The following is a 19,973-nucleotide window of genomic DNA, read 5'->3' on the forward strand; positions in this document are numbered from 1 at the left end:
TTGCCATGCCTGCTGCAAGGGAGCCTGGGAAATGCTGCATGGCCATGTGCCCAGCTACAAACTGGGGGATCTATGACTTTAAAAGAAGAGATATGGGAGGACAAGGGGTCACCTCTGTTCGGTCTCCAATAAGCAGCCTCCTCTTTATTTCCCAGAACCACTGGTCATAATCTGTTATTATTTTAGTTGCTTATCTGTTTCCTTTGGGACACACTCCCTTCTTTGAATATAAACTCTGAGAGGACAAAGACTTGTAAATCTTTTTTTTTTAAGATGGGCCTTGGTATCTTCTTCTTTTTTTTTTTAATAGTTATTTATTTATTTGGCTGCACTGGTCTTAGTTGCTGCATGCAGGATCTTTGTTGTGGCATGTGGGATCTAGTTCCCTGACCAGGGATCGAACCCGGGCCCCCTGCATTGGGAGCGTGGTCTTAACCACTGGACCACCAGGGAAGTCCCTGTAGATCTTTTCAGTTCTGCGTCCCGCTATCTGATGGACTACCTGGCACAAACTAGGCACGTAATACGTTTGTTTAATAGATCAATGTTTGTTAGAGCCAGATCATTTTGAACAAAGCCATCCTGCAGGTAATGAGTGGGGTTTGTAGCATTTTTCCCACCACAAAGTCAAGGTATTAAAAGAGATAGTTTTCTAGCAGATCATCACTGGGCGGGTGGTTGGGCTGGCAGCGCCTCTAACTTCCTTTTAATACTAAACCAGTGTATGACCCAGGTGGACTGTTTCCAGAGAGAATGAATCCTTTGGGTGGCTAGGGTCCTTAACAATCTCAGACACCTCTTCAAATGTTCCCTGGAATTAATATGACAACCCACTTAGACCCCAAGCACTGCTGCCAAATCCAGCTCCCTAAATGCCATTAGCTCCGTTCCAAAAGCCTCCCAGTGTTGTTAGCTGTTTGATCCAATCCAAATTCCCATGACTGTCATTGGAGGATTTCTCTCTTTTCTGATTAGCACATAGAGGATATGGCTGTGGCATCCCACAGACCTGGACTCAAATCCTGCCTCCCCTCTAACTAGCTATGTGATCCTAGGCAAATTACTTAACTGCTCTGGCCTCCATTTCCTCATCTGTAGAATGGGGATAATAATACCCACCTGATAGTGTTGTTGGGTGGATCACAATGATTGTCTTCAGGACAAAGCAGGGTGTGTAAACCTACCGCTCAGCACTCACCACTGTTGGTCCATATTATTACTTTGGCTGTATTTACCCTTCCACCTGGCTAAACTGGTCTGATGACCATGCCCATTCTTGCCAATAATAGCAACGATCATGACGATGATAAAAACAACTCACATTTATTGAGGCTTACTCTGTGCCAGGCATGGTCAGGGTCACATTATAACTTTTGTGGGACTTTCCTCCGTTAAAAAAGACTACAGGGGCTTCCCTGGTGGCGCAGTGGTTGGGAGTCTGCCTGCCAATGCGGGGGACACGGGTTCGGGCCCTGGTCTGGGAGGATCCCACGTGCAGCGGAGCAACTAGGCCCGTGAGCCACAACTGCTGAGCCTGCGCATCTGGAGCCTGTGCTCCGCAACAAGAGAGGCCGCGATGGTGAGAGGCCCGCGCACCACAATGAAGAGTGGCCCCCACTTGCCACAGCTAGAGAAAGCCCTCGCACAGAAACGAAGACCCAACACAGCCATAAATTAAAAATAATTAATTAATTAATTAATTAATAAAATTAAAAAAAAAATTGGGTTGGCCAAAATGTGCCTTTGAGAAAAAAAAAAAAAAAAAGACTACATTTTGTGACTCTATTGGTACAAAGGCAAATACAGGATTATATTCATTTTTTTCTTCTGATATTAAAATAAATTATTTCCATGGGCCCTTACACAACAGCATCCACAGCAGGAAGGGAGAGTCAGCAGCAAATAGAGCCACTTCCTCCTTATGCCGGTCTTTATATAAGGGTGGGAAAGATTTCCCAGACCCTGCCACCCACCCACGCTAGTGGACTTCCCATTATGTTTCATTGGCCAGAGTTGGTTCCCATCCCCAAGTCAATTCCTGTTAAAGGAGAACAGAATTGCCATGACTGGCTTAGACAAGCAGTCCTCAATCTTATTGAATTGGCCAACATTATGGAAACACCCGAACGAACTTTTTGGCCAACCCAACAGCTGCCCAATAGAATTGCCTGGGTAGCTTTCAAGAAATAGTGATGCCCTGTGGGACTGCCCTGGTGGCGCAGGGGTTAAGAATCCGCCTGCCAATGCAGGGGACACAGGTTAGAGCCCTGGTCCGGAAAGATCCCACATGCTGCAGAGCAACTAAGCCCGTGCGCCACAACTACTGAGCCTGTGCTCTAGAGCCCACGAGCCACAACTACTGAGCCCGTGTGCCACAACTACTGAAGCCCACACGCCTAGAGCCTGTGCTCTGAAACAAGAGAAGCCACTGCAATAAGAAGCCCACGCACCACAACGAAGAGTAGCCCTTGCTCGCTGCAACTAGAGAAAGCCCAGGTGCAGCAACGAAGACCCAACGACGAAGACCCAACGCAGCCAAAAATAAATAAATAAATAAATTTATTAAAAAAAAACCAAACAAGAAATATTGATGCCCTGAGCCCACCCACAGATCAATTAAATGACGAGGTCTTTGAGTGGGGCCCAGGGTTTTGGCACCATTAAAATGATAGCTTCCCCAAATGATTCTAACTGTACAGCCAGGGTTGAGAACCATAGACATCAACCAGAGTCAGCAAACTGTTCTACAAAGGGCCAGACAGTAAATATTTTTGGCTTTGTGGGCCATGGTCTTTCTTGCAACTAGTCAGCTCTGCCACTGTAGTCCAAAAGTAGTCAAAGACAGGGATTTCCCTGGCAGTCCAGTGGTTAAGACTCTGTGCTTCCACTGCAGGAGGGGTGGGTTTGATCCCTGGTTGGGGAACTAAGATCCGGCATGCCCTGTGTGGCACAGCCAAAAAAAAAAAAAAACAACAAAAAAAGAGTAACCAAAGACATTCTAAAATAAATGGGTTTGGTCGTGTTCCAATAAAACTTTATTTATAAAGGCAGGTGGCAGGCTGTCATAGAAGAAAGAGGAGATGCAATGATGGAAGCACAGGTTGGAGTAATGTACTTTGAGGATGGGGAGGAGCCACAGGTCAAGGAACGTGGGTGGTCTCTAGAAGCTGGACAAGGCAAGAAGAAGGATCCTCTCCCAGAGCCTCCAGAGAGGAAGGCAGCCTGGCACAGCCTGATTTTAGCCCTTTAGGGAGACCTATTTTGGACTTCTGATCCCTAGGACTGTAAGATAATAAATGTGTGTTGTTTTAAGTCATTAAGTTTGTGGTAGTTTGCTACAGCAGCAACAGGACACTAATATGCCATCTCACGTCTGGACCCTAGCGAGGGTTCCCTGTGAGCCACCCCTCTGGTATCTGCTCTCCGGGGCAGTTTCCTCCTACACTGTGTCTGTGTGACCTGGGACTTACCAATGGATGATGACCTATGAGATGCTGTGTCAGCTCCACACCCAAGCATCAGGAGACTGGCCAGCTCCACTTTTGTGCTTTTGGGAGTCCCAAGATGCAGTAGATAAAGTTCGGCAGTCCTGCTGGAGGAGGGGCACATGGAGAAGACAGATGCTGAGGCGGCTTGGAGTGGAGCAGGTCTCAGACTTCCCAGGTCCCACTGAAGCCTCCAAGACGACTCCATCCATCAGACTGCAACAGCCTGAGAGACTCCGAGCAAGACCAGCTCTTGGAAGAGCCCAGCAAGCCCACCCGCAGAGCTGGGGGGATAATCACATGGTTGTTTCAAGCCACTGTCCAATTTTACCTAATACAAGATGAGGTCCTACTATGACGGGTACTAGGGAATCATTATCTCATACCACTGTCCTGAATATCACCTCCACTTTCAAAATGAAGAAACTGACTCCGGAGCCCCAGACCCTTTGCACCTCCCGGTGCCACCTGTCCTCAAGGCTCCGTAGATTATACTCAGAGGCCTGGGCTGGTCCCTGTTGCTGCTGTGGCCGCCGTTGGAGGCCGCCATGTTGGTTGAAGCAAACTCATGGCTACGCTCCTGCCCTGTTCCTCCTCTTGTTCTCAAGTATCATCGGAGAAGCAGTATTACTTACAGTAAATGAAAACCAAGACTTGTACAGGAAGCGCAGCCTGATCCGTTACAGGGTTATTCTAGCCTGTAATGTACCTGTGTGCGCTCAGACACAGCCAGACCGGAGAGGGGCTGAGAGGGTTTCAAGCTGCCCTGTGGCTGCTTCATGGGGTCAAGTCTCAGGAATGCAGAACTGAGGGAGGGGGAGCAAAGACCCCTGAGGGTGCTCCTCTGGGTCTCCAGGCACTGCCACCCCAGACTGCCATCAGCATGGCTGGATCGGACCCCAACAGAGCCTCTGACGCTGACGGCGGTGGGGGGGGGGGGTGCTACCTGCAGCCCTAGGGCTTTGGAGAGCCTGCCGTTCGTGCCCGTTGGGGGCAGGGAGGGCCTCCAGTGCTGAATCACTAGACACAGCCCTGACCCCAGCCGCCTGAGTTGTGCCAAGGTTCAGCAGCTGCTCGGGGTTCTTGCACCCTCTAGCGGCCACGGCGAGAAAACAGCTGCTTAGCAGCTCAGCAGAGATTTGGGAGCTGGATCCCAGCTGGTGCCGAAAACACAGACTCTCCTGTCTTTGCGCTACCAGGTAAATAAAAGAGACAACTCAGAAGAACGGATCCCAGTCAGACATCTCTTTTAAAATAATGATGGTGGGGGGAGGGATAAATTGGGAGATTGGGATTGATATATACACAATACTATATATAAACTAGATAACTAGTAAGGACCTACTGTATGGCACAGGGAACTCTACTCAATACTCTGTAATGACCTATATGGGAAAAGAATCTAAAAAAGAGTGGGTATATGTATATGTATAACGGATTCACTTTGCTGTACAGCAGAAACTAACAGAACATTGTAAATCAACTCTACTCCAATAAAAATTAATTTAAAAAATAAAAGAATGATAGTGCTAAATAAACACAGATGTCCATGGCCTTATCCAATAAATGTGCCCCAGCCATGTTGTTTATAAAAGGAATCTCGTTTTTTCTCGTTAAAAAAAAAAAGACTTTATTGTGTCTTAGAGCCAGTTAACGTTCACAGGAAAAAAAAGAAAAGGTTCACAACAAAATTGAGGGGAAGGTATGTAGATTTCTCATATACCCCCTGTTCATATGCATGGCCTGCTGGATATGTGGAGGCCTGTTGCATATGCATGGCCTCTCCCACTATCAAGACCCCCACCCCACCCCCCCGCCGCCAGTGGTACATTTGAACTGACATGAACACATTATCATCACCCAAAGTCCATCCTTTACATTATAGTTCACTCTTTTTTTTTCAAAATTATTTATTTATTTATTTATTTAGGCTGTGCCAGGTCCCAGTTGCAGCACGAGGGATCTTCGCTGCGGCATGTTTAGTTGTGGCATGTGGACTCTTAGTCGTGGCATGCATGTGGGATCTAGTTCTCCAACCAGGGGTCGAACCCAGGCCCCAGCATTGGGAGCTTGGAGTCCTACCCACTGGACCACCAGGGAAGTCCCCATTACAGTTCACTGTTGTCCTTCCTATGGGTCTGGACACATGTTTCACCACATGCATCCATAATTATACCATCATACAAAGTATTTTCACTGCCTTAAACATCCTCCATGCTCCGCCTACTCATCCCTCTCCAGTCCCTGGCAACCACGCATCTTCTTGGTCCTCATAGTTTTGCCTTTTCCGGAACGTCATATAGTTGGAGCCACACAGTATGAGCCTTTACACAGGCTTCTTTCACTTAATAATATGCATTTAAGTTTCCTCCATGTCTTTAAAAAATTTTTCTTTTTATTATTTTTTATTGAAGTATAGTTGATTTACAATATTATATAAGTTTCAGGGGTACAACATAGTGATTTAATAATTGTATAAATTTTTTAAATTTTTATTTATTTATTTATTTATTTTTGGCTGCGTTGGGTCTTCGTTGCTGTGTGCAGGTTTTCTCTAGTTGCGGTGAGCAGGGGCTACTCTTCGCTGCGGTGCGAGGGCTTCTCATTGCGGTGGCTTCTCTTGTTGCATGGGCTCTAGGGAGCACAGGCTTCAGTAGTTGTGGCTCGCGGGCTCTACAGTGCAGGCTCAGTAGTTGTGGCGCTCGGGCTTAGTTGCTCCGCGGCATGTGGGATCTTCCTGGACCTGGGATCAAACCCTTGTCCCCTGCATTGGTAGGCGGATTCTTTACCACTGCGCCACCAGGGAAGTCCAATTGTATAGATTACACTCCACTTAAATTTATTATAGGTACTTCCCTGGTGGGGCAGTGGATAAGACTCCGCACTCCTAACACAGTGGACCCGGGTTCGATCCCTGGTCAGGGAACTAGATCTCACATGCATGCCGCCACTAAGAGTTCGCATGCCACAACTAAGGAGCCCACGTGCTGCAACTAAGGAGCCTGAGAGCCACAACTAACACCCAGGGCAACCAAATAAATAAATAAATAATTTTAAAAATAAACTTTTTTTTTTTTGAGATTCCATATATATGTGTTAGCATACGGTATTTGTTTTTCTCTTTCTGACTTACTTCACTCTGTATGACAGACTCTAGGTCTATCCACCTCACTACAAATAACTCAATTTCGTTTCTTTTTATGGCTGAGTAATATTCCATTGTATATATGTGACACATCTTCTTTATCCATTCATTTGTCGATGGACACTTAGGTTGCTTCCATGTCCTGGCTATTGTAGAGCTGCAATGAACATTGTGGTACATGACTCTTTTTGAATTATGGTTTTCTCAGGGTATATGCCCAGTAGTGGGATTGCTGGGTCATACGGTAGTTCTATTTTTAGTTTTTTAAGGAACCTCCATACTGTTCTCCATAGTGGCTGTATCAATTTACATTCCCACCAACAGTGCAAGAGGGTTCCCTTTTCTCCACACCCTCTCCCACATAGCACAGGGAGATCAGGTCAGTGCTTTGTGACCACCTAGAGGGGTGGGATAGGGAGGGTGGGAGGGAGACACAGGAGGGAGGAGATATGGGGATATATGTATGTGTATAGCTGATTCACTTTGTTATAAAGTAGAAACTAACACACCATTGTTAAGCAATTATACTCCAATAAAGATGTTAAAAAAATTTAAAAATAAAGCTTATCATACTAGTAATAAATAAATAAAGAAAGAAACATAAATTATTGGATCTATTCCCTGTGCTGTACAATATATCCTTGCAGCTTATTTATTTTCCTCCATGGTTTTTCATGGCTTGATAGCTCATTTCTTTTTAGTGCTGAATAATATTTCATTGTCTGGAATATTATTGATCCAGTCACCTATTGAAGGACAGACATCTTGGTTGCTTCCAAGTGTTGGCACTTATGAATAAAGCTGCTATAAAAATCTGTGTGCAAGTGGTTAAGAATCCGCCTGCCAATGCAGGGGACATGGGTTAAGAGTCCTGGCCCAGGAAGATCCTACATGCTGAGGAGCAACTAAGCCTGTGCACCACAACTACTGAGCCTGCGCTCTAGAGCCCACGAGCCACAACTACTGAGCCCACGTGCCACAACTACTGAAGCCCACGTGCCTAGAGCCCGTGCTCTGTAAGAAGAGAAGCCACCGCAATGAGAAGCCTGCGCGCTGCAACAAAGAGCAGTCCCCGCTCACAGCAACTAGAGAAAGTCTGTGTGCAGCAATGAAGACTCAACACAGCCAAAAAAATTTTTTTTTAATAAAAATAAAAATCTGTGTGCAGCTGTTTGTGTAGACTTAAATTTTCAGGTTTTTTGGGTAAGTACCACGGAGTGAGATTGTTGGATCATATGGTAAGAATATGTTTAGTTTTGTAAGAAACCACCAAACTGTCTTCCAAAGCGGCTGCACCATTTTGCATTCCCACCAGCAATGAATGAGAGTTCCTGTAGCTCCACATCCTCGCCAGCATTTGGTGTTGTCAGTGTTCTAGATTTTGGCCATTCTAACAGGTGGGTAGTGGTATCTCATTGTTGTTGTACTGTTGTTTTTCACACAGAATTGAAGATGGACTCTCATGGGTAAGAAATAAAACCCTTAGTTGACTACTAGAAATACTTTTCTTTTTTTTTTTTTGGCCGCACTGTCATGGCTTGTGGGCTTTTATTTCCCTGACCAGGGATTGAACTGGGGCCTTTGGCGGTGAGAGCGCAGAGTCCTAACCGCTGGACTGCCAGGGAATTCCCAATGACTTTCTTTTTTTAAAGTGGTTCCCCGTCATCTGAAGGTTTTCTTTTTTCTTTTGTTTTTTTAAATTTATTTATTCATTTATTTATTCATTCATTTATCTATCCATGGCTGTGTTGGGTCTTCGTTTCTGTGCAAGGGCTCTCTCTCTAGTTGTGGCAAGCAGGGGCCACTCTTCATCGCGGTGCGCGGGCCTCTCACTATCGTGGCCTCTCTTGCTGCGGAGCACAGGCTCCAGACGCGCAGGCTCAGTAGTTGTGGCTCACGGGCCCAGCTGCTCCGCGGCATGTGGGATCTTCCCAGACCAGGGCCCGAACCCGTGTCCCCTGCATTGGCAGGCAGATTCTCAACCACTGCGCCACCAGGGAAGCCCTGAAGGTTTTCTTAACCTGGAACCCACGGACCACTTGAGTCTCCACATACAGGCCTCAGAAATAGAATCTGTTCAATTGTTTGTGTGTATTTGGGAAGAAAGAGCGTCTATAACTTTCATCAGCTACTAAGGGTGTCTCTGACTCCAAACCATCCAAAAACTTATGAATCACTGAAAATTCCTGTTCTTTAGCATGGTCTCAGCCACCCTCATGATCCTACATCTGTTCACCTTCCAAAAATAAAACAAAAACGAACAAAAGCTCACCCTCCCTTTTGTCTGCTGTATTAATGGGGATAGTCCGACTGCTGTAAATCAACCCCACACCTCAGGGGCTTAACACAATAGAACTTTATTTGTGGGAGCTCCTGGCTAGTGAGCCAGCCCATCAGTCAGGGACCCAGGCTCGGGCTGTCCCACGGCTCTGGTTTCCTCAGCGTCCTCTCCATCTGGTTGGCGAACAGGGGAAGAGCAAGAGAATCAGACATCGGAGGTTTCCGCAGGCCAGTCTTGCAAATGGTGCCAAAGGCACCTCTTCAAGTTCCACCGGCCAGAACCCGGTCACGTGGCCGCCCGGAACCGTATGGCGCTGGAATGCGGTCCAGCCCGAAAGGAAGAAGCGGATTTGGAGAACAGCCAGGCAATCTCTGCCACACCTGGCTGACTTCTACTCATTTGTCCGGCTCCGGTGTCGGCTCCTCCAGGCAACCTTCTCTGACCCCCACCTACGCCTCAGCCTGCCTCCCCACTGATTCGGTTAGATTAATGCTCCTCAAACTTTAAAGCGCGTTCAAATCGCTGTGGGCCTTTGTTAGAATGCAGATTCTGATTCTGTAGGTCTGGGGTGGGACTTGGGAGTCTACATTTCTATCACCTGCCAAGGTGATGCCTGTGTTACTGGTCCATGGACCACACTTGGAGTAGCAAAGAGTTAGATGCCCCTCATCTCACTCTCACAGCTCTCTGTGCTTTCCTCCATCAAATCGCTGTGTTGCTGAGATGGCTCATTTCTGGGGCTTTCTCCTTGGCTCCGTGAGACCAGGGGACTGCATTTGTTCACCACTGGACCCCTCCAGTGCCCGGGAGTGGGAAGCCTGGTGAATGTCAGTGAATGATTGAATGGGTGTCTCTTCCTTTGTAATTGGGATGCCCCCTCCCTGCCCCATGGCTGAGGCACACTGAGCTGGGGGGGCAACTTGAAACTGACAAATTGATCAGGGTCAGAGTTGGCCCCTCGGGCAAGAATATGGCATCAGAGGGACTAGGCAAAGCCCCTCCCCTCAGGTTCCGTGGTGGCTTTGCAGCACTCCCCCTCCTGCCTCACCCCAGGATTCCACATCTTGGGGCATCCTCTGGCCCCCAATGCAGTTTCTAGCTTCTGTTGATACAGCAGTGACTCTGACCCCTAAAGGGATACCCCCTCCTCTTGATGGTTAGAATATTTATCCTCAGGAGAAAGTCTTTTAGCCTCATGCTGTCTTAGGTTCCATTCTCCAGAAGCAGAAGCCGTGACAAAGTTTCGTGGACAAGTATTTTATTCAAGAAGGGCTCCCAGGAGAAATTGGTAAGGGTGTCCCATGGGGAGCACCTGCCTTCGACAGGTAATTCTGGCCTCAGATTCCCTGGGTTCAAATCCCAACTCTACTTATTGTCTGTCCTTGGGCAAATCCAAACTCTCTAAGGCTCAGGATTAAATTAACGTGTGAGAAGTATTTAGCTCATGGTGAGCGATAACGAAGATTAGCTGTAATATGTATGGCAGGGACACTGTTTGGGGATGAGAGTAGAAAGAGAATGAACTTGGAAGCCAGACAGACCTATTATCAGCTGCGTGGCCGTGGGCAGTCCCTTCAGTTTCCCGGGCCTCAGTCTTTCTATCTGTAAAGTGGAGCTGTGGTAGGAGGTAATCGAGATAGTGTGTATAAAGCAATGAGAACAGTGCTTCATGAGCATTGAAAAAGTGGTAGTTGTCTCACCATAGCTTTTTTGAAGGATAATTGACATATAATAAATGGCACATATTTTAAGTGTCCATTTTGATGAGTTTGATGTACATATACACCTGTAACACCATTATGGCCATCAAGACAGTGAACCTCTGCATCACCCCCAAATGTTTCCTGGTGGCTTTTGTCACCCTCCCTCCCTCCCTTCCTCTTCTTCCGCTTTTCCCCCCATCTCCGGGTGACCACTGATCTGCTTTCTGTCACTGTAGATTCATCTGCATTTTTAAAAAGTTTTCTGTAAGAGGAATCATGTGCTCGATCTTTGGGTGGTCTGGCTGCTTTCATTCAGCATAATGATTTTGAGATTCAGCCAAGCTGTCGCATGTCTCAGTAGTTCATTCATTTTTATTACTGAGTAGTATTCCTTTGTATGGGTGTGCCACAATTTATTTATCCATTCTCCTGATGATGAACATTTGGGTTGTTTCCAGTTTGAGGTTATTAAAAAATCATGTTCTTATTGTGGTAAAAACACACAATATAAAATTTACCATCTTAACTTTTTTTTTTTAAATTAATTAATTAATTAATTTATTTTTGGCTGTGTTGGGTCTTTGTTGCTGGGCATGGGCTTTCTCTAGTTGCAGTGAGCGGGGGCTACTCTTCATTGCGGTGCGCGGGCTTCTCACTGTGGTGGCTTCTCTTGTTGTGGAGCACAGGCTCTAGGCACGTGGGCTTCAGTAGTTGTGGCACATGGGCTCAGTAGTTGTGGCTCGCGGGCTCTAGAGCACTGTCTCAGTAGTTGTGGTGTATGGGCTCAGTAGCTGTGGTGCACGGGCTTAGTTGCTCCGCAGCATGTGGGATCTTCCCGGACCAGGGCTCAAACCCGTGTCCCCTGCGTTGGCAGGCGGATTCTTAACCACTGTGCCACGAGGGAAGCCCACCATCTTAACTATTTTTAAATATACACTTGAATGGTGTATTCGCATTGTTGGGCAATAGGTCTCTACAACTTTTTCACCTTGCAACACTGAAACTCTGTACCCATTAAACGCTAATCCCCCTCCCCCAAGCTCTTGGTAACCACCTTTCTGCTTCCTGTTTCTAGGATTTTGACTACGTTAGATACTTCATATGACTGAATACAGTATTTGTCCTTTTGTGACTCCTTATTTAACTTAATATAATGTCTTCAAGGTTCATCCATGTTGTAACATGTGACAGTATGTCCTTCTTTTTTAAGGCTGCATGATATTGCATTGTATGCACATACCACATTTTCCTTATCCAGTCATTTGTCAGTGGACATTTGTGTTGCTTCCATCTCTTGGCTACTGTGAATAATACTGTGATGAACGTAAGTGTGCAAATATCTCTTCGAGATCCTGCTTTGAATTCTTTTGGATATATGCCCAGAAGTGAGATTGCTGGATCTTATGGTAATTCTATTTTTAATTTTCTGAGGAACCTCCATACTATTTTCCACAGTGGTTGCACTATTTTCCATTCCCACCAACAGTGCACAAGGGTTCCAGCTTCCCCACATCCCTGCCGGCAGTTATTTTCTGTTCTTTTGATGGCAGCCATCCTGATGGGTGTGACAAAATCATTTCACAATATTTTAAAAATGATACACCATCTATGAAACAGTGCAGAATGTTATAAACTTTTTGAAGGATGATTGACATACAGTAAATGGCACATATTTTAACTGTACATTGTGATTTTGAGTTTTGACACATATATGTATATATACCTGTAAAACCATTGCCACAATCAAGGTAGTAAACATACCCATCACCCCCAAAAGTTTCCTGGGATCCCTCTGTGTTCCTCCTACTCTTTCCTCCCTCCCCATTACTTCCAATCTCCAAGCAACCACTGATAACTACATCCTGTAAGGAAGAAAGTAAAACACACCTGTATTGGCTGCTATAGGTAGCTGTGGGTCTATATCATCACATGCCCTTCCAGGGGTTGCTGGGGTTTGGGGACCATTTATTTTTTCTTTTTTTTTTTAAATTTAATTATTTTATTTATTTTTATTTTTGGCTGCGTTGGGTCTTCGTTGCTGCTTGTGGGCTTTCTCTAGCTGCGGCGAGCGGGGGCTACTCTTTGTTGCGGTGCGCGGGCTTCTCATTGCAGTGGCTTCTCTTGTTTCGGAGCACGGGCTCTAGGCACGTGGGCTTCAGTAGTTGTGGCACGTGGGCTGAGTAGTTGTGGTATGCAGGCTCTAGAGTGCAGGCTCAGTAGTTGTGGCGCATGGGCTTAGTTGCTCCACGGCCTGTGGGATCTTCCTGGGCCAGGGATCGAACCCATGTCCCCTGCATTGGCAGGCAGATTCTTAACCACTGTGCCAGCAGGGAAGCCCCTTGGGGACCATTTCTAACCTAATAACACTCCTGACCATCTGTGTCCTGAATCTGGGTGCATTGTTCCTTCTGTGGCTTTTCCAGGGTCCCCTAAATACTAGATTGTAGGATATGAAGTTGTTGATATTCAGCTATTTTTTAGCCACAAAAAGTCAATTTCATATGATTCAGCTTAAAATCCAACAATTCATGTATTTACTTATTCATTTCCCCAATGGGATCTACAGAGATTCCTTCCTGAAATATTATGACCCAGAGCAAGCAAAAATGTTAAAATAAAGAAAAAAGACTCACCTCTAACCACTTAAAAGGAAGACGGGCTAATTGCATCAGGAACCAAGGAGGAAGCAGTCAATGAACTTGATAGTCATTGTACCGTACTTAAGTTTAGCTGTTTCCAGGAATCTGGGGTGAAAAGGGAAACACAGAGTGTAAGCTTTTTGCTGTCAGATAAAAGGAACTAAGTTCAGAAGGGAAGCCAGATGTCATTCTCAGCCCAGATCTGGGAAGAAAAAGGTCAAGTCTGGGTGAGTCGTCATCTCCTAAACCTCATTTCTGAGAAAATCACATTTTTCTTTAAGTTGGAGGAGTTAACAGTGGCTTTTGGTTCCAGCTGCGAGGCATCACCATAGCAAAAGGCAATTATTAGATCAAAGGGACAATTTAACGCATCTTTAAAGGCCACTAATTTGATGCAGAGGTGGCAATCAAACCCTGCTCTCATGACTGGTTTGCTTGACCTTAAAATAAACTTGTCAGTTCTGCGCCATGCTTTACATTTTCAAATAAATATCTCTTTTATTCTCACAGCATTAAAATATAAACAAACAATGACATAGACGCAGAAAGCTTCAGGGACTGATAAGAGGGGATTTCATGCAGGCTCTCCCCAAATCAGCTAAAGACATGGCAATGGGAATCTTATCTTCAGAAAAAACCAGATTCAGGACCCACCGGCTCCCTTTCTCCACTGCTCCAGCCCATAATTATCTCACAGCTAAAGGTTTCTTCCTTTAGGCCAGTGGTTCTCAAATGAGGCAGGAGAGGGGTGATACACACACACATTTTGGCAATGTTTAGATACATTTTGGGTTGTCACAAGTGTTGTGTGTGTGTGCATGTGTGTGTGTGTGTGCGTGCTATTGGTTTCTAGTGGGTAGAGGAGGTGATGGGGGGAGGAAGGATGGAGAGAGAGATGGAGAGGAGGAGGAGGAGGGTAACTGTAGCTAGAAAAGAGAAGAGAGGGAACACAAAATGAGACAAGAGAAGAGGGAAGAGACGGGAGAGGAAAGGCACCAAGCCTCACACAGGTGCTGGATCCAGCCGACCTGACATCTCCCCCTGCACTTTCCAATGATGTGAATCAATCGCTTCCCTATTAGCTTAAGCCCATTTCAGACGGGTTTCACTCATTTGTCTCCAGAAGGCTCCTAGGGACTTCCCTGGTGGTCCAGTCGGTGAGGCTCCGAGCTCCCAATGCAGGGGGCCCGTGTTTGACGCCTAGTAGGGGAACTACATCCCGCATGCATGCCACAACTGAGAAGTTTGCATGCCGCAACTAAAAAGATCCCGCGTGCTTCAGTGAAGATCCCACGTGCCGCAACTAAGACCTGGAGCAGCCAAAAACAAAACAGAAGCAAAAACAAAAGAAAAAACAAAAACCAAAAGGCTCCTAGCTAACACAGAAGGGCATTACTGCTCAAGGGGGGCTTGCTCCCAGTGAACAGGAAGCTACCTGCCGTGGGGGCTGGCTCGCAGTGAATGGGAAGTTACCTGCCGTGGGGGCTTGCTCGCAGTGAACGGGAAGTTACCTGCCGTGGGGGCTGGCTCGCAGTGAACGGGAAGTTACCTGCCGTGGGGGCTGGCTCGCAGTGAACGGGAAGCTACCTGCCGTGGGGGCTGGCTCGCAGTGAACGGGAAGCTACCTGCCTACCTGCCGTGGGGGCTGGCTCGCAGTGAACGGGAAGCTACCTGCCGTGGGGGCTGGCTCGCAGTGAACGGGAAGCTACCTGCCGTGGGGGCTGGCTCGCAGTGAACGGGAAGCTACCTGCCGTGGGGGCTGGCTCGCAGTGAACGGGAAGCTACCTGCCGTGGGTCGCCGTTACCTGAACGCTCTCAAAGCCTGCGCAACATTCTGCTCCACACGGTCATCTTGGGTTTATGGGGTGACGTGGGAAGGAAAAGAGAGAGACGGGGCCCCTGGGTACGTGAGAAGGGGCATCAGGCACGGGGAGCCCCCTGCTCCTGAAGAGGCAGGCTGCAGCTTGCCAAACCTTAAACTTGAGATGGGAGCCCCACACTGCCTGAGATGGGGACATCCTTATTCGGATGTTAAAAGGAAAGGGTGAGTCCAGAAGAGGAGAGCCCTTGGGGCCACCAGCGCTCCCTGGGATGCGGAATTGACGCATGCGCACACGGCAGCTGGGAGCCGGTTTGTTGGTTCTCCCTCTCGCCCCTTCCCCTCACCCCTCCCAGGGGCACATGGTGGGCTGGGGGCGGGGTGTGGAGGAGGGGAGGGGGCGGTGCTCCATCTGCTCAGCGTACACAGGGGGGAGGGGGGAGGGGGAGGGAAGGGGCGGGGGAGGGGGAGGGGGCGGAGGCAGTCGCAGCAGCTGCCTGCCCACCTGCCCAGCGGAGCCGGACTGTTGTTTCTCACCTGATGGGAGTCGAGGTGGAAAAAACAAAAGACCAACGACAACAAAAAGCAAACAACAGGAGGGAGAATGCTCTCAGCTCCTTTTCTTGCATATGGGATGCAGAGATGTGGGAATAAGTCGCCCAGGCCTCCTACTGCTGAGGAACTAGCAGAACTGATCTGCTTTGGCTTCTGCATCACCACCACTCCCCACCTTCCAGAAACTTCTTTTTTTTTTTTTGACCCTGCCACACAGCATGAGGAATCTAAGTTCCCCCACCAGGGATCAAACCCATGCCCCCTGCAGTGGAATCGCAGAGTGCAGGGAAGTCCCCTTAGAGAAACTTCTGATGCTCACAATTAAGTAGGTATGATGAAATCCCGCCCACCTGGACATGAGGAATAAGGAATTCAGAGTCACCAGAAAGTGCGCTGGGGTATAGGAGGGTCACCCGCCACCCCCCACCCACAGCTGTTCTCAATCCTGACTGCATGTTGGAATTACCTGGAAGCTTTAAAAAAAACAAAAACAAAAACTGATGCCTGGACTCCATGCTCAGGATTTAATGCAGAGAAGAAAACAAACAAAAATCCTACTGGGCAAATGGAAACTTTAAGCCTGGAAGCATCCTATAAACCTGGGTTTGAGTTGTCACTTCACAGACTCTGACCCTGACCAAGTTTCCTAACCTCCCTGATCTTTAATTCCACATAACACAGGGAGGGTGGGGCAGCTGCCTCCTTTCCTGACACTTCTCTTGCTCTTAATTCTCCAGCCACCCTGGACTTCATGTCCCCCATGGCTGACATCTTTCAGGGCTCCATGCTTCTACCCAGGCTGTCCTCTTTGACAGGCCCACACCTACTCAGTCTTTAATACCCAGCTCAAGTATCATTAGCTCTGAAAGCCTTTGTATCCACATCCAGTTCCCTCTGCCTGCAACGTTCTTCCTGTTGCTTGTGGCAGAGACCACTAACTGTCCCCTAATACCCATTCTCCTCTTATTCCTTTAGTATCAGATTCCATTTTTGGCAAGACTACTTCATCAGGGTGGTGTGTGTATTTATATTGGGAGGGACACAATCTCAGGTTGTCTCTCTTTTTGTCATGTTGGAGGCAAGTAATGCTCATTGCCTTGACGATTAACTTATTAAAAGGTGCAAAGTGGCAACGTTCTGATTCTATCTATTCTTTCTTCCTGTATTAGGTGGAATCTTCCCTAAATCAACTCTCTGGTTATCCTGAGGTAATATTTGGAGAAGGAAGGCAGAACAAATGCTTGTTTCTTTCCCTTTGTTTACCAGATTTCAAAGCAATGAGTTGGTTCATTAGCATCCTCCAAGGCAAGGCTTTCTAAACAAAGTATGATTATGAGTTTATGGATATAAATATATTTATTATATTTCAACCCATTTCAGTTATCTTTATTAACACTCAAATTATCCCCTCTTTGGCCTATGAGACACTCTTGAACTTGACACCTGATACCATTTGATATGACCCTGGTAGTCTTTGATAGCTGCCATGCTCACCTCCTACATTTCCTGCTCAAGATCTAAAATCAGCCATTTCTCTCAGGAGCCCTCTTGGCACTAGGGTTACACAACTTTCTTTCTCTTTCTTTCTTTCTTTCCTTCCTTCCTTCCTTCCTTCCTTCCTTTCTTTCTTTCTATCTTTTTCTTCCTTTCTTTCTTTTTTCCCAACACAAACTTTGGCAAATGAATCAAGGCATTCTGTATATTTTTCACATCACAGTATATCTTGGATGTTATTCTACATAATGTACTTTCAACTTTTGAAAACAAAAGCCTCAAAGATTATTTCTATTGGGTGGGCCAAAAGGTTCATTCAGTTTTTTCCGTAAGATGGCTCTAGTAGCACTTAGTTGTCTTTAATTTCATTTGAAACAATTTTGTTAGATTGTATGTGATAGCTGTCATATCAGCGTGCATTTAAAAAAAGACATCAAAATTGGTGAATTTTTGTGTAGCCATTTTAGTATTGAAGATGGAAGAAAAAAGCAACATTTTCAGCATATCATGCTTTATTATTTCAAGAAAGGTAAAAATGCAACTGAAACGCACAATAAGATTTGTGCAGTGTATGGAGAAGGTGATGTGACTGATCTAACATGTCAAAAGTGGTTTGTGAAGTTTAGTGCTGGAGATTTCTCGCTGGACGATGCTCCAGGGTTGGGTAGACCAGTTGAAGTTGATAGCGATCAAATCGAAACAATAATTGAGAACAATCAACGTTATACCACACGGGAGATAGCCGACCTACTCAAAATACCCAAATCAAGCGTTGAAAATTATTTGCACCAGCTTGGTTATGTGAATCGCTTTGATGTTTGGGTTCCACATAAGTTAAGCAAAAAAACCTTCTTGACCGTATTTCCGCATGTGATTCTCTACTGAAACATGATGAAAACGTTTTGTTTTTAAAACAAATTGTGACGGGCGATGAAAAGTGGATACCATACAACAATGTGGAACAGAAGAGATCGCGGGGCAAGCGAAATGAACCCCCACCAACCACACCAAAGGCTGGTCTTCAACCAAAGAAGGTGATGTTGTGTATATGGTGGGATTGGAAGGGAGTCCTCTGTTATGAGCTCCTTCCGGAAAACCAAACGATTAATCCCAACAAGTACTGCTCCCGTCAAGAATTAGTCAATAGAAAACGCATAATCTTCCATCAGGATAACGGAAGACTGCATGTTTCTGTGACAACCAGGCAAAAACTGTTACAGCTTGGCTGGGAATTTCTGATTCATTTGCCGTATTCACCAGACATTGCACCTTTGGATCTCCATTTACTTCGGTCTTTACAAAATTCTCTTAATGGAAGAAATTTCAATTCCCTGGAAGACTGTAAAAGGCACCTGGAACAGTTCTTTGTTCAAAAAGATAAAAAGTTTTGGGAAGATGGAATTGTGAAGTTGCCTGAAAAATGGCAGAAGGTAGTGGAACATAAGGGTGAATATGTTGTTCAATAAAGTTCTCGGTGAAAATGAAAAATGTGTCTTTTATTTTTACTTAAAAAACCAAAGGCACTTTTTGGCCCACCCAATACTTTATCCCCTGCTACATCTCTCCCCTGAGCCAATGAGTACTAGGCCGACTTCAGTGTGAATTCGGGGAAAAGGAAGGGAAAGACATGGGGAGAAAACTCCGAGTATGTGAAAGCTCCTGGCACATTAGGTGATCAGATAAATGATTAACCTCATCCTTCTTATTCGTTCTTTCCTCATATATTTAAAAATATACCTTTCAATCCAATCATTGTTAGGAGTATTAACACAGCAACTTCTTATTGGTGAGGGGGAAATGCACTGAATCAAATTTGCAGTGAGATTTTAATGCACATTGCTGAGAAATTCCTTCTCTAGTCTCATACAATTCAGTGCATGCCAAGAATGCTGGCTGTTTGGGGATTTGAAGAAAACAGCAGTTTGCCCATCTCCTGTTTTTCAGAGCCTCCCAGAGCTCTCTTTCATTCCCTAACATTTGCGATTATAGCGATGATGCAATCTGAGTCCTAGAATCTCCTGTGTTCTCCATCCCCCGCCCACCACACCCGACCCCCTCCCTCCTCGGCTTGTCAGCTTCTGACAAGTGTTAGCAAGAATCTAAAGTTCAAAAGGGTAAGTTCATGCAACTAAATGCCAGGGAGAGTTGAGTAATCTTTCTTTGCATGATACAGTACTTAGGTTTATTTTTCAAATGCCAAAAAGTCTTCTCTCTAACTTTCCCATTTTTGATAGAGAAGTGGGTACTGAGAAATATGGCTCTGCTGGAAGAAAAACAGTAGCTCAAATGCTCAAATGATAAGTGTGTTTGGATTTCATCCTTAGCACTGAAGGGCAATATGGAGGAGTAGAGACTGTGGCAAACTGGAATCCCAACCCTTCCCTTTTTAAAGAGGCAGCTACTGCTGAATTCCAGTTGCTTGTTGCCAGGGTAAGTGTAGGCACAGTGTCGCCATAGCTTAGGAATTTTCAAGAGAAACTGAAAATTTGATGTTAAAACAATTTTTTGAGTTTTATACAGTAACTTGATTTTTTTTTTTTATAAAGCATTTTTACCAGCCCACATTCCTGGGCTAAATCCTGATTTCAGGCCACCACTTTGCAATCCTCTTTCCTTAAGTTTCCTGAGCAATCTCTCTAGACGTTGAGCAATAGCCACTGTACTTTTCTCTCCTCAAGACATTCTGATCACCCCTATCCCTCTGCTGCTGTCCCAGGGATCTCTATCAGTCTGTAATCTCTGTGCATGTGTGTGTATCATTTTTTTTACACACATTAACAAGCACTTATATAAGGTACTATATAAGCCCTTACATACATTATTAAATTTAATCTTTACAAAACTATGAGGTA

At 45.9% G+C, this 19,973-nt stretch overlaps 1 long non-coding RNA gene across 1 annotated transcript; it reads right to left on the reverse strand.

Annotated features, from left to right (window-relative positions):
* Nucleotides 1–1,364: 1,364 nt before the first annotated feature.
* LOC309613287 lies at nt 1,365–5,279 on the reverse strand. Its single transcript, XR_014235625.1, has 2 exons — nt 1,782–5,279; nt 1,365–1,415 (listed from the first exon to the last, which is right to left on the reverse strand). It is a non-coding gene; the product is annotated as an uncharacterized lncRNA (long non-coding RNA).
* Between the last annotated feature and the right edge of the window lie 14,694 nt (nt 5,280–19,973).

The sequence above is a fragment of the Balaenoptera borealis genome (genome assembly GCF_965194805.1).
Source record: "Balaenoptera borealis genome assembly, chromosome: 16".
Taxonomy (NCBI): Eukaryota; Metazoa; Chordata; class Mammalia; order Artiodactyla; family Balaenopteridae; genus Balaenoptera; species Balaenoptera borealis.